Source organism: Acromyrmex echinatior, chromosome 16 (genome assembly GCF_024713525.1).
Source record: "Acromyrmex echinatior isolate Ae372 chromosome 16, ASM2471352v2, whole genome shotgun sequence".
NCBI classification, from domain to species: Eukaryota; Metazoa; Arthropoda; class Insecta; order Hymenoptera; family Formicidae; genus Acromyrmex; species Acromyrmex echinatior.
In genome coordinates, this window is record NC_141867.1 from 3,908,297 (window position 1) to 3,922,254 (window position 13,958).

At 31.3% G+C, this 13,958-nt stretch overlaps 1 long non-coding RNA gene across 2 annotated transcripts in view; it reads right to left on the reverse strand.

The window, feature by feature from the left end:
• Positions 1 to 13,038, reverse strand: part of LOC147907063 (uncharacterized) — a 233,418-nt gene extending 220,380 nt beyond the window's left edge. Inside the window, exons 1-2 of one of the 2 annotated variants that reach the window (XR_015547703.1) lie at positions 11,700 to 13,038; positions 11,293 to 11,338 (exon numbers count right to left, since the gene is read on the reverse strand). This is a non-coding gene — a long non-coding RNA (uncharacterized LOC147907063). Of the gene's footprint in view, positions 1 to 11,292 lie in introns of both variants that reach the window. The other variant, XR_015547702.1, reaches the window with a different exon arrangement.
• Between the last annotated feature and the right edge of the window lie 920 nt (positions 13,039 to 13,958).

The following is a 13,958-nucleotide window of genomic DNA, read 5'->3' on the forward strand; positions in this document are numbered from 1 at the left end:
TTTAATTAAATTTGTAAGTATATTAAAATAATTATGTAATCGATGCACAAGCTTTTTTTTGTTGTACATACATGTTTATGCTAAATAAACGAAGAAACGATGTTATGTCTTGGTATTTTTTCGGAAAATATTCTTTTGCAGACAATTTGTAAGTTTAGAGATGTGGTGGAAAATTATGAAGTGATTTTCGAAGAAAACAGTCTTAGGGAAAGTCTGAAATATTCTGGCAAAAGTAAGAAGAGAAACTTTCTTATTCACCTTAAGTTCCATTACGGCACACACGGGGGTTATAATATTCCCTATAACTTTTCAGATCGCACAATGCACATCGAGGATGCCGCCGAATTTATTCATCATGATATTTCGTGGCAATGAGGAACTTTAGCCAGTGATTGGCAACGACGTATTAAAAATGGCTATAAATAATGTTGTAAAAATGTAAATAATTTTAAATTAAAATTTTATCAGAAATAAAAAGCAAGTATTAAAGCAGCAAAAAACTAACTTAAAAGTGGAAAATTTCTCCATTAATTAGTATTAATCCATTACATAAAATAATGCAGTAATTTGCAATAGATTTCCAATTTTTCTTTGATTGATTGTATTAGTTTAGCGACTGTAATATTCTCTGAAGTATATCTTTCAGCAGAAATTCGTGCAGTAATTCAATGTCTTTAATTATTCGCGCTATTTGCTAACGTAATCGAATTGGAAATTGTTAGTCGATCAGCAATAAATCTGCAATCACTGATTTGGATCGGTCTAAGATCATTATAATCCGGCCATATTGAACTGGGAGACTTGGCCGATCTATTTCTAGGTTAATGAATTACCGATGAAACGGCAAATCGACACCGCTGCAGGGTATTATACGTCAAAATCGATATCTTCGTAAGACTGAAACTACGGGATCACGAAATTCCGTACAAATCGGCGCGAAAACGCGTTGCAATTGCATCTGACAAACGTACACGTAAGTACTAAAATCGCGATCAACCTTGAAAAATCCGCAAAAGAAATTTTTATAGTCGACCTCCCTGAATTGCGCGCGTCACCCGATTTTGATGGATGGATTTTCGGGTTGACGAAGATTTTACGGATATATGAAAGCCGCTAAAATCCGGTGAAGCGTCGATCAATTTCACGGTGTTAAGAGGAAGAGGCTCAGGATTGAGAGCTTTAAACGCGCCAAGCCGTAGCACCGTCGCGTCGGAATCTTATCTTCTAAGAATCGGCGTGTTTAATGGGTGGATTACACTTTTCAATAAGAATGTAACTTTTTCAATATAAAATGGTAAAATGAAGTTTCATAGTTCTAATCTATATTTACAAAACGATTATAAAAAGATATCAATGAGATTCGCAAATGTTTTATATATAGGTACATATACTATATTAATATATAATATATAAAATAAAAGAGAATATAATTGTCACAAAAATCTTAATGATGTCTTCTCGAAGGACAATCAAATAAAAAATATACTAATTATATAGAATGTCAAATAAAAATATCCTAGCAGTTGAAATTATTTACTACTAGCAATTATTTACTCAACAGCAGTACAAGTAGAATAACGCATATGGATTCCCTTACGCATAGCCAATAAATGTAAATAAGTAATAATGGATTTAGCGGCGGTCAGCGGCGTCGCCTTGCATGCGGGAAATATTAACCGAGACACAGAATCGAATACCAGCCCTGTCAAGATTTAGTTAACAGCTAACAAGCACTCTCCGCACGGTCTAAATTTAGATACTCCCATGTAGCGATTGACCGTTATCAGAGCTGCCGTGCATTATCGATGCATGCAAGCCACATCGATGCACATGTATATGTGTACGTATGTATGATGTAATGAATATGTTATTAATCTGTACTGTTATATCGTAAGCTTGTTAACGAACAATCACGTACATAAGTTAAATCCGCTTTGTAAGCATAAAGGTAGATCTGCTTTCTAATTTACATCATTCTCGGAACTGAGAAGCATTATTATGTATATATATCAAAATCTGCGTCCCGTCTTTTCCATCCCGACTGAACACGAATAGTTTAATTAAGATTAATCGTGCACAATGCGCTATAGCGAATAGTTCACTTGAAGAATTATTCATAGATGACACACGTTAATAATATTGCGCTGTACCTGCCGATATCATTAATGACCAATGATTCTATCTATAGATTGCGTAAGTTACAAATATGTCACGCAAAACTGAACAGTCACATACAACACGAGTATTAACTAAATATATGAAGGCGTTTTTTTAGGTGAATTATCTTTATCATCTTTATTTTATTTTATTTTATATTGTCAAAATCAATAATCAATTACACTTATATGATTGATAATTTGAAATAAGGAAATATATTATTTTGAAAATTTTACTCTATCTTTGAGAAACACTGGAAACTGAATATGCGAAGCAATAATATATGTACATAATACATAATAGATCGTGAACGATCACGACACATATATACACAGTATTCCTACTTACTTGTTTGTTTATACGGCCTAATGACGATAGTTTAATCAAGAACGTTCGCTTCACCACATGAACAGTTCACGCGATGAATTACAGGGGCTACACCTTCCTCAAGGCTATCTGTAAATTGTAGCGAGATACGTATAGGATGTGGGATTAACTAAATGAGAATATCTCAAGGGAGGATTAAGCGACTGTCTGTGTGCGGTCGTAAGCGAGGGCATTAAGATTTTCGATTAATGTTGTCCCATCGATTTGGGGATCACATGTATAAATATATCTACACTTATACGTAAGTAGATATATATGCACAATGTACATATGTACATATGTATATATATATGTATATATATATATATATATATATATATATGTATGTATACATATGTATATATATGTATGTATATATATATGTGTGAGAGAAAATGTATCCTTGATTACCGAATCAATTTTGATGGTTACCGAGAGGTAACTAATCAAAGATAGTTTATCAAAGATAGTTTATCCCAAAATTCACATTTATAAAACTATAATTTATTTCATTATTAACAATACATAATTAATAATTCCCTGTAAAATCTTTGTTGTAATAATATGCAATAAAATTTTTGATATTTAAGTTGTATCGTTCATAAATTCTTGGTTACAAATGTTATACCCATATCAGATTGAGATTAAATCTAACCAATCAGAAGAAAGGAAACCAATATCAAGTTTAGTGAACTTTACTTTAATTGATTAAATTCAATCTGAATCTGAGATTGATACATAACTCTTCGTCAAATGCGAATAGTAAATATCACAATTTTGATATTTTGTACGCAATAGGATTAATACTTAAAAAATATTAACATAAGTTAAAATATGCAATCAAATAATTTCTTTCATCCAGCTGCAGAATCCACTAAATGATCGTTTTACATATCAGGTGAATCCTAAACCGTATGCAGTCGCGTTTATAATATATTAGGTGTTGGAATTAATTCGTAGCGTTTTTTAATGAAAGAATGTTATTTATTTCACATGAGCATTAAAAAATACATTAATGAAAGTACTTCCCATCACTTGTAAAACGCTACGAATTAATTCCAACACCTAATATAATCCTTGAATAAATAAAAGACAACTCGCGCAATTTTGAAATAATTTGTAAAATGAAAAGGACGCAGCTTAGATTGCGTGTGAGGTGAGCGGATGGTTTCGTTTGCAGCTATTCTTCACCAGAACGCGGCCAGTCTGCGCAAACACACGCGCCGGAGACAAAATCCATGAATATGCAAGCTCGATCTAGCGTCGCTGCTCATTTCTGAATATCCGATGAATTTACGGGCGCACGTATGTTTTCCCTACATCGCTCATAACTGTCTCGGAACCGCGGCGACTGCGATTAGAGAGCGAGAGCGGTTCCGTGATTCTGAGAGCATCTCGTATATCTGTTCTAAATCTTGGATTCGCGAAAGTATCCGCAGAGACAGCGACATTCATAAATGACAAATATAATATAATGCAATGTGAAATTGGGGACTTTTTTATCTTGATCCTTCCTCTTTCAATATGGCAGACAATATTCCATTCCTATTATAATCTAACGTAAACGCATACAAACAGAGTATTACTTAATTGTTTTAATTTTATAAAAAAATTTAGAATTTTATCACTTTTACAAGTAGACATAAAATTATTAAATGATTCTTACATATATACTTTAATGTCTCTAGAAAGTATCTGTAAGTGTATTAAAAAATTATATACAAATGTTAAACTAATTACTTGGTATTCCCAGTATTTTGAAGAAGCGAAATGATCCAATTATAAATGTATTAAGAGAGATAATATATTGAACTAATAAAAATTATTTGATTCTTTATACTCTTAAAAAAATATCAGAGTTTTTATCAACATGCGGTGTCTACATAATTCTCATCATGGTGTTAATATTAACACCAACATAGTGAGAACTTTATATAAACATCGTATAGTGTCAAATCCACATATATCCAATATTTTTTTAAATATATATATATATATATATATATATATATATATACATACTTTAACATCTCTAAAAAGTATTTGTAGATTGTGTATTTTAAAAAAGGAAAGAAACTATTAACTAGATATTTTCCAAGGAAAAAATGCACTAATGATCCAATTGTGTACTAGGGTAACTCCAGCAAATACGCCGCACTGGGATTTACGTCGTAGAAATCAGAAAAAATAAAAGGAATAGGGGTAATTTTCCCGCAACTACTCTCTGTTACATGTGTTTTATATTAGTATTGCATTATAATTTCAGATTCTTACTATTAATATTAATGAAATATTGTGAGTTGAATCGATTTGTGTGTGTGTTACTGTAATAAGTAGCGTCATCATAAATTATAATCTACATAAAATGATTACTATTGAGCGCGTAAAAGACTTAGTCGTTATTTCGTGAGTATATAAGAGAAATAGTAAAGCATGTTGTATAACAAAATACAAGTGCTTTGCTCTTGTATTCTTTGTTTAGTTTGTTATCTTGTTATATTCCACCTATTTGGGATATACGGCATTTTTAATGGACGAGATTTATGCTCAAAGTATACAAAGTGCACAAATTGAATTCAGTGCACTAAATGCGATAAACACATTACATGTATATATACCTCATGTAATAACACTTGTAATATATAGGAAGATTATAATTAATATCTATTACTTCATATTTATCATTCTTATTCTTTAATAAAATTTTGTAAATATATTTTCTAAGTTATATGTCATTTCATCTTATTTATAAGCATTATTTGAAAATTTTTCATAAGCCGTATATCCCCCCCACCCCCCCCCCATGAGTAGCCATACATCCCATCCTTAAGGGATACGCCAAAAATGCAAAGCTTCAAAAAGTTCTTTTTTGAATGAAAAATAAGTATTTCGGATTTCTAATATTTTCATAGTAATAGACAGGACAAAGTTTGTATTGATATAGTTTTTATTTATCTTAAAAATAGTAAATAATACTTAATAAATTAAGTTTTCGTTAGGTGCGGCGTATATACTCGAGTTACCAGGAGGATAAAGCGTATATGGAAAATTATATACCTATGAGAGAATATTTATACCTTATCGGAGCACTTTACTTTTATGTGTATATTTCAGAAAATCGTATATATGCTATATTGATTTTCATATATTTTTCTGAAGTTCGCAATTTCTGAAGTAGCCCACTTTACGCTTGTTTTATTTTAGCAGTTTGTTTTCTAGCACGAGATGACCGGCGCGGTGTATCTCTCACGGGCGCGGCTCGATCGTATGCCCCTTCCATTATATATCGACGTATTTTCCCGTGCCACAGAGTGCGGAGAAACGAAAGTGGAATACGTGGGAAGAAATGAGTTTATTTAAGCGCAAGTAAACGTCCCGTGCTGCACAAGCACAGGACGGTATCGACAGACTGATACCAAAGTAAGTATCGACGCGGAATTTCAAAAACGCATGACGGTAGAATCTCCTCAGATTCTTCGGGTATAAGGCGAATATTTGTGCTGTTCCGTTTTATTGAAAGACGGCACATGTCTCGCGAGTTTGCAATGCCTGCATGAAACCGTGAAAACGCGCAGGTCCATTGCCCTGACGAAGTCTGACTGTCGTTGTGTAAAACCTCAGCACATAGGATCTAACATCGAAATAAAACGCTTTTAATTTTAAAACAATAAACAAAAATGATTCCAATGTTTCAATCTTCAAGTTTTAATTAAATTATAGTCGGAGTCTAATATTAGCTTATTAAGCAATATTTGCACTATTTTGTTAATGTGGACAGAATTATTAATCCTTTGTTGTTTACCATAAAAAAAAGAATAATTTAAAGACACCAAAATTAACTTTAAGCAATTTTGTCAGTTAAATTAATTGTCAATAATTAAGTCAATAAAAATTTAATCATTCAAAAAATCTTAAATATGAATAAATCATTTTAAACAATTACAATTAATACAAATTTCAATAGAAATTTGAAAAGTAATAATATGTTATTTAATAATTGCTTTGATTTTTATTAATTATTTTCTTAAAATTTATATTTAATTTCAGCTAATTGCTAGTTTCTCAGGATTCACGCATCAAATTCTCTTATTTTCTTTCTTACAAAGTATATATGCAAAGAAGCTTTCTTTCTTTCTTGTTTTTTGAAAAAAACGTATAATGGGGTTGAAAGAATTAAATTAGAATGTGCAAACGTCTTTCATTCGAAATTTGTTCACAACAGATCCTGCGTCAGTTTGTGAGAGTGATGGATGATATTTTTTGCATGTAAAAAGCTTATGCCCAAGGCACAGTACGTCGTACATCAATATTTGCACTGAAACGTTGACAAAAGAATAAACTGAGTTATTTGTCAAGAATAAAAAAAACATTTAAACGACAATCGTTCAACACGTATTCACATGTTTAAATCGTATAAACATTTTACTTTGCTTATTTTGGCTCTAACTGAACGAGAAAGTAACCGATAAACTAACGTAAAAGTTTTTTTTACATGTTGACGTCTATTCACTCACCAGAAGATGTAAAGTATTTATTTTTTATTTAATACTGTAACATCAAATACATATTAATGCTCATGTAACAGTTTCGTCCAAGATTTAAATGACACAAATTATTTTAGATAAAAATCCTTCTATATATTGCGGTTATTGTAATCGCACTAAATAGAAATCGATTCTCAATGCAGAGTAATACGGCGAAAGCATACAGACCGCACTGCAATTAATATTTCAGAACGTAAATTCTGCGAAATGTATCAATGATCGGAATGTACAGCAGGATTGACAGCGGCTTTCCGTTTATAATGGAAATATCTATGTTAATGGATTTGGGGCGTACCATATATTATTAATGGTAGCTTTTCGCGATTATCACCAATCATCGATTACAATTACGTTCTATTTGATGTGTTAATAAATGCAAAAGGATTACAACTGAATCTAGTTTCTCCATATCAACTGACCGCGCGCGTGCACTCTCACGTATATATATAGCCACTGATATAGTACATTAACTTCGAAGTAAATTGTGTTTATCCAGGCGTTTGATCTGGACGTAAACTTTGCCCCATGTAATATGCGCGACACATATAGTAATTATAACTTTATTAATCAAGGTGGTCAATCATGGGATAATTGTTAGCACAATATTCCCCGGTGTTCGTATATGGCACTGAAACTCGATCATTTTGAACAGATTGGAAGCATATTCTAGCTCTAACTTTGAGAATAGAACCCCCCATCTTCGAGTGATAAACTGACTTGGAACAGAGTGAACTTAGAAGCTCTGATTTGAAATCTTTAGCACGTTCTGTTACTGAGCTCTTGACTTAATACAATTAATATGTACATTTTTCTTTTTCTTCTCCTTTTAAATTAAAATAAATAGAAAGCAAAATAAATTTAACACAATTCTATTGTCAAAAACCCTATATAATTTGATGTATCTAATTTATTTGTTTAATTAAATTTGGTTAAAGTTAAATTCAAAAATTTATAACATGGATATTTTAAAGTCTCTATCGCCGATACTTGCTTTAAGTTAATACATGTATGTTGCAATTTCTCATCATTAATTTTTTATTAAAAGCCAGTCTTCGGGAAAATTCGATTATAAAGCGACTTATGGGCATTTAATACTCGCGTTGCGCCCAGTGAATTCGTAATCGATCTAATATGTCGTATCGTATGCAATGATATGTAAATGAGCAATCGTCGGTGTTGAGGCAAACGTGTAGGATTTCTGCATGAGATAATGTACCGCTAAATGTGCATCAATGTTGATTACGGTCTGCACAATAAGCAAACAGATTTGCATAATTGATTTCGTTCGCAATAACGATAAACGATTTTTTAATGCTAACCTGCTTATTTCGCATAATTGGACCGTAAGATATGGAATATTTCGCGCTTCATTGTACCGATGAATTGCTTTACTGACTTAATGAGGAATCGCTTGAACAAAGTGGTTAAATTGTGTAGAATTATATCATAAATTCGATCATTTATTTGCGTCATTTACGAATGGCCATGTGTTACATCCAATTCTTGTGTCGACGTGCTGTAATAATCGATTAAACGCTAATCAGTCCAACATACCGATGGATCGACAGATAAATAAACATGCAAATAGCCTTTCCCTGCTAACGCGACCACAGCAGAGAGTTTGAGAGATTCTGAACACTAGACTCAAACAAATTGTATTGATGTCAACTCTAATGATAAATATCATTAACATCAATTCGTAAAATTACAGCTCATCGCAGTCCGATTTCTAGTCTTTCATTTATCAATCCATCTGTTCGTAAAATGATGATTTATCTTTGAAATTGTTCAATTGATTTACGTTGTACAAATAGAAAATGCAAATTGAACATATAAACAATATTACTTGTTGAAAACTAATTAATTTTTCACATGCATAATTTTTTATCAATGTTTAATTTTTCATCTTTTCATTATTATATTTTAAGGCTTTCGTTAAAAATGTAAAAATAAAAATGAAATAAAATCTTTAATAAGAAAGAAAATGCCATTTTTGATCAAAGAGGTTGATGGTTAATAACATTCATATACAAATTACATTGTATATAAATATAATTATCAGTTCCATAGACTGCGCACTAATTTGATTTATCAAACTTGAAACATAATCGTATATCTAATAATAATCTCACAAGTAAACCAATTGCTCATTGATTTAATAATAATGTTATCAGCATCCTAAAACTTGTAAATAACTTCTGTGCAAGAGACAAAACTTCAATGCAGAAATATTCTTTATTCAGAGGTGCCAAAGGGTTTGCTAATTGTCGCTGTGTCGTAATCCATTGCTAATGGCAACGTTTCGTGAACCTTGCTATTCACCGATACGGATCGGTGTGCTCTTCGCCCCGAATAAAGTGAACGGCAAGATTCATGAAATGTTGGCATTAGCAATGGATTACGACACAATGATAACCCGCAAAATCCTTTGGCACCTCTGAAGAAAATATCCGCGGAAACCTCAAAAGTAATATTCTTTGTTGTTCAAAGAGTTAGATTTTTGAGAAATTATATTATATAAAATTCGCATAAAATATAATAATTTTTACTATTTAAATTCGATATAGGTATCCGAGTATTATAAATTGACAGAACGGTTAAAATAACTTTAAAGAAATATGTGTGTTTCGAGCTATTCAAGGAAGACATTATGCATGTAAATAAATTTATAATTTTATGATAAATCGTAAGGTTTCTCTAAATGTTTCTCTAAAACATTTAAAAATTGTAAAGAATATCTGATCTTTGAGAATTCCTTGTTTCATCTGCCTTCGATTTAGGCAATTTTCATAGTGACTACTTTGATAAAATTATTAAACAAAAAAATAAATTAACAGTTTTTCCTTTGAAGTAAATATAGGAATGTTAAGACAGAACGCATTTGCCGCTATTGAGAAAATGATAAACCAATACCTGTCTAAAATACAAGCGAAATGTAATGCACAAATGCGAGCACTATAACAGCGGATTAGCAAATGTAACAATATTAATTCAACGGAAATTACAATAGTGCAGTGGCAGCATATGAGTTGATCTCATTATCTTGTAACATCTTCCTTTCATCTCGACACAAACACACAAAAATATATCAATTTTACCGTAGCTTTAAAATTATTTTAAATTAAAATACATATATATATCTATATATATTTAAACAGTATCTTTTTTTGCAACATTATTATCCTTGTTAATTTTAAATACTTTGTCGCAGTTAACTGTGCGAAACATATTCGCTAATAGATAAACGACGAGTTATTGAGATAAAAAGTTTATATAATAATAATAAATAGTAATAAGCAATGCTAAAAAAATTGAAATAAATTCAGAGTATTTAAAAAATCTATAAAAAATTCTATTTAAAATAATTACTTTATGTAGTAAATATAAAAAAGTAGTATTTACTATTTACATTAATATTTACTTGAAATAAAATATTTATTTGAACTATTTTACTTAAAATAAGATATTCGATACTTCATAGTTAAATAAATTCTTGTATTATATTTCCCATTTTTTGTTTATTATTTTCTATTTCTTAACTGTACAAAATAGAAAATAATAAAAATAAAATTATTTATTCAATAAATTGAAATAGTTTAATAATTTATCAAACTTAATAAATGTCAACTTTAGATTACAATTAAAAACAGAGCTATAAAATTATTTTAGATTGATAAATCAGGGTTGCCACAGAAAATAAATTTTAAAATTCCCTGACTTTTCCAGATAAAAATTGGAAATTTACATGACCAATATAAAATATATAAAAATTTTAACATAATAAAAAATGTAAAAAATTTTAATATTTAAAATCAACGATTGTAAAAAAAATTTATATTATTAAATTATATATAAAAATAGCGATTAAATAAAATTACTGAATAAAATATAAATTTTAATTTTTTTTTTTAATTTGTTTAAAGTGCACAAGTTTTGAACGTATTTGACCATAAACATCAAATATAATATTTAAAAAATTATAAAAATTATTTGAAATAAGAGCAATTTAAGGGAATTGTGAACAAAGTTCAAAATTCTCTTTATATTTCCCCTAACTTTTCCCGGTTTTCAATGACCAATTTCAACTTTCCTGATTTTTCCCGGTTTTCCCGGTTTTCCAGGTCTGTGGCAACCTTGTTTAAAGATTATTTAAAGATTATTTAAAGATTAATGGCCCACTTTTTTACGTCTGTTACCTTAATAAAAAAATTAATGCATCACTCACCGAAGTGATGTGCAACAGCGAGGTTAGATCTGCAACTGTTACGTCGCTACGATGATTTTGTAACAAGAAAAATATAAAATCTAAATTAAAACAGAGCAGAAAAAAATCAATCAATATTTTAAATAAATATTTATTAAACGTAAAGTTCTCTTGAAAATAATCAATTATATAATTTTCAAAATATGTAATTTTTATAAGTATCAATATTTTTAATTGATCATTAAGTTAGATATTTATAAAATAATTATACATTTTTTAAAACAAATCTTAAAAATTTGTATATGTATAAAATTTTAAAATAATTTTAAAATAATCCTTTTCTAATTATTATTTTTAAATCATTGTAAAATAAAACGATTCAAGAATAAATAGAAAAAAGATTGATTTTACAAGCAAAAAATATTTACCGCAAGGTTGCTCCGCCGGTGCCCGATGCCTCTCTCAGACCTCCTCCTCCTCTCAGAATCGGGTTGACATCCTCTCGCACAGGACACTCGCGTAACACACTCGCGAATAGTATACTATAAACGCGCGTGGACTATTCATTTATAAAGTCTTTCGCGCGACACTGCGATATTTACGTTTACAAAACCCATGATAAGATTGTCATTTCGTTCGGTGGAATCAACACCACACGTCGACAAGTACTTGCGAAACACACGATGAATGCCGAACAAGGGTTAAGCCCCACACGAAAGAAGACGAAATCGATCGTATCGAGTCCGTCACCTCTGTTTTACGCAAAATCACGTTTAAAATTGACTCAGTCATACGCCCTAACTGCTAGTTCTAGTGGGACACAAGTGGTGCTGTACCACGAGCGATTTCCAAGAGACTGGTAGACGTGACAAGCTCCTCTAATAAGAGTAAAGTTGGTACCATCACCGATTGTCTAACAATCTAGACAATTCAGGAATGGAATCCAATCCCTCGGCACGAAGCTAGTTTTTTTTAAAAAAACTACTAGAGCTAGGCTCTGACCAAGTCAGATTAAATGTGATTTAGGCTAGTAGATAATGACAGAGAAATGAGCGCCCTGACCAGAGTTATACAACTCCTTTTTGGGCGACCCACCAGGGCGAAATTCTATAACTCGTTATGTAATCGTTATGTGGATAACGACTGCATAACTCGAGTTATCGAATACAGACCCAGAGAAGAATCCGAGTCGATCGATTGTTTCTTATCGTTAAGGGCCGAACTGTTGGCCGACAGACAGAGCGCGTCCTCAATTAGCCGACAGCAACACGTAGTTGCTAAACCGCGCGAACACGCATCACGAAGTGCGTGACATTACGCGGCCAGCATCACCTTGTGCCCGGGCACTTGGCGTGAGAGCGTTGCAGTGACCGTGACCACCTCAGCAACGTCTCAATGAGAGTTCCGCTTTCCTGTCGAAACGTCGCAGATATGATTTCATCGCCGAAGTAGAATTCCATCAAATGGGTTTTGTTAAAAGTCCATTAGTCCGATAACTTAAACGGCACTCCCGAAGCAAACGCGCGACGCGACGAACCGGCTGCGGTTCGTTCACTCTCAATTAAATCGGCGGACGAGGGTACGTTAGCTTCCCCATCGTTGGATTTTTATACGAAGAAAGCGATTTTACTCAATATCTAAGAATTTATCTAGATATATCTATAATAGATATATTCAGATAGATTTTTAGATACTTGAGAAAAACCGTTCTTTTCGTGTATATCCTCCGGGTACTGAGCCCTCTCACCACGTCAAGGTGTACCCGTGGGAGGGTAATTGTCATCTGAAAAACGTAATATGCAACTAATAATTATATATATTATTATACAATTATCAATTAACTTTTAGAAATGAATATCAAGCACACATTAATTCATACCATTGCGAAATATATTCAGAACAGATAAAAGGGCTGAATCTCGTATTATGATGTTTCTAAGATCAAAGTCAATGGGATGAGCTAGAGATTAATAGAAAAGAGAAATATTTCTTTTATTACGGACAAATAATTCCAAAGTTACGCTTAATTTTTTATACGGATCGTATAACAAAAACAAAAAATTTATTGAATTAATAATTACATAAACTAATTAATTGTAAAAGTGAGAATTGTGTTCCTTGCATAAGTGTATTCATATTAACGTTATTTTTTTACGACTCATGTGATATCGTTCGTACAAATAGGTAGCTGTGTTGTGTGCCGCTCTTCTTTACATTTCTTTTTGAAACGTAACCGCAAAAAATGCTAGATATAATACGAAATATTATATTTTATAAATACTTACAGTATATGATTACTCGCTTGCACGATTAATTGTTCATAAAAGAATTGAGATGACAATCATGTATCACGAAATAGATATTTCAGTATAGTTCATTCATTTAGAACATAATAGAGAGTTAATATATTCTTATACTCAAGAGAGAGAAAAATTTTACGTTAAACAAAAATAAATGTCGTTCATAATTATTACGAAGTAATAAATTATGTTTTCCATCGTGTTTTGATTCTAAATTAATGAAACTTTCGATATATCTGTTTCGTGACACATAACTGTCATCTCGATCCTTTTATGAATAATTAATTATGCGGGCTAGTAATCGTTATACTGTAAATATTCATAAAGTACAACGTTACGTATTATATCTAGCATTTATCGCGATTACATTAAGAAAAAAAATGTAAA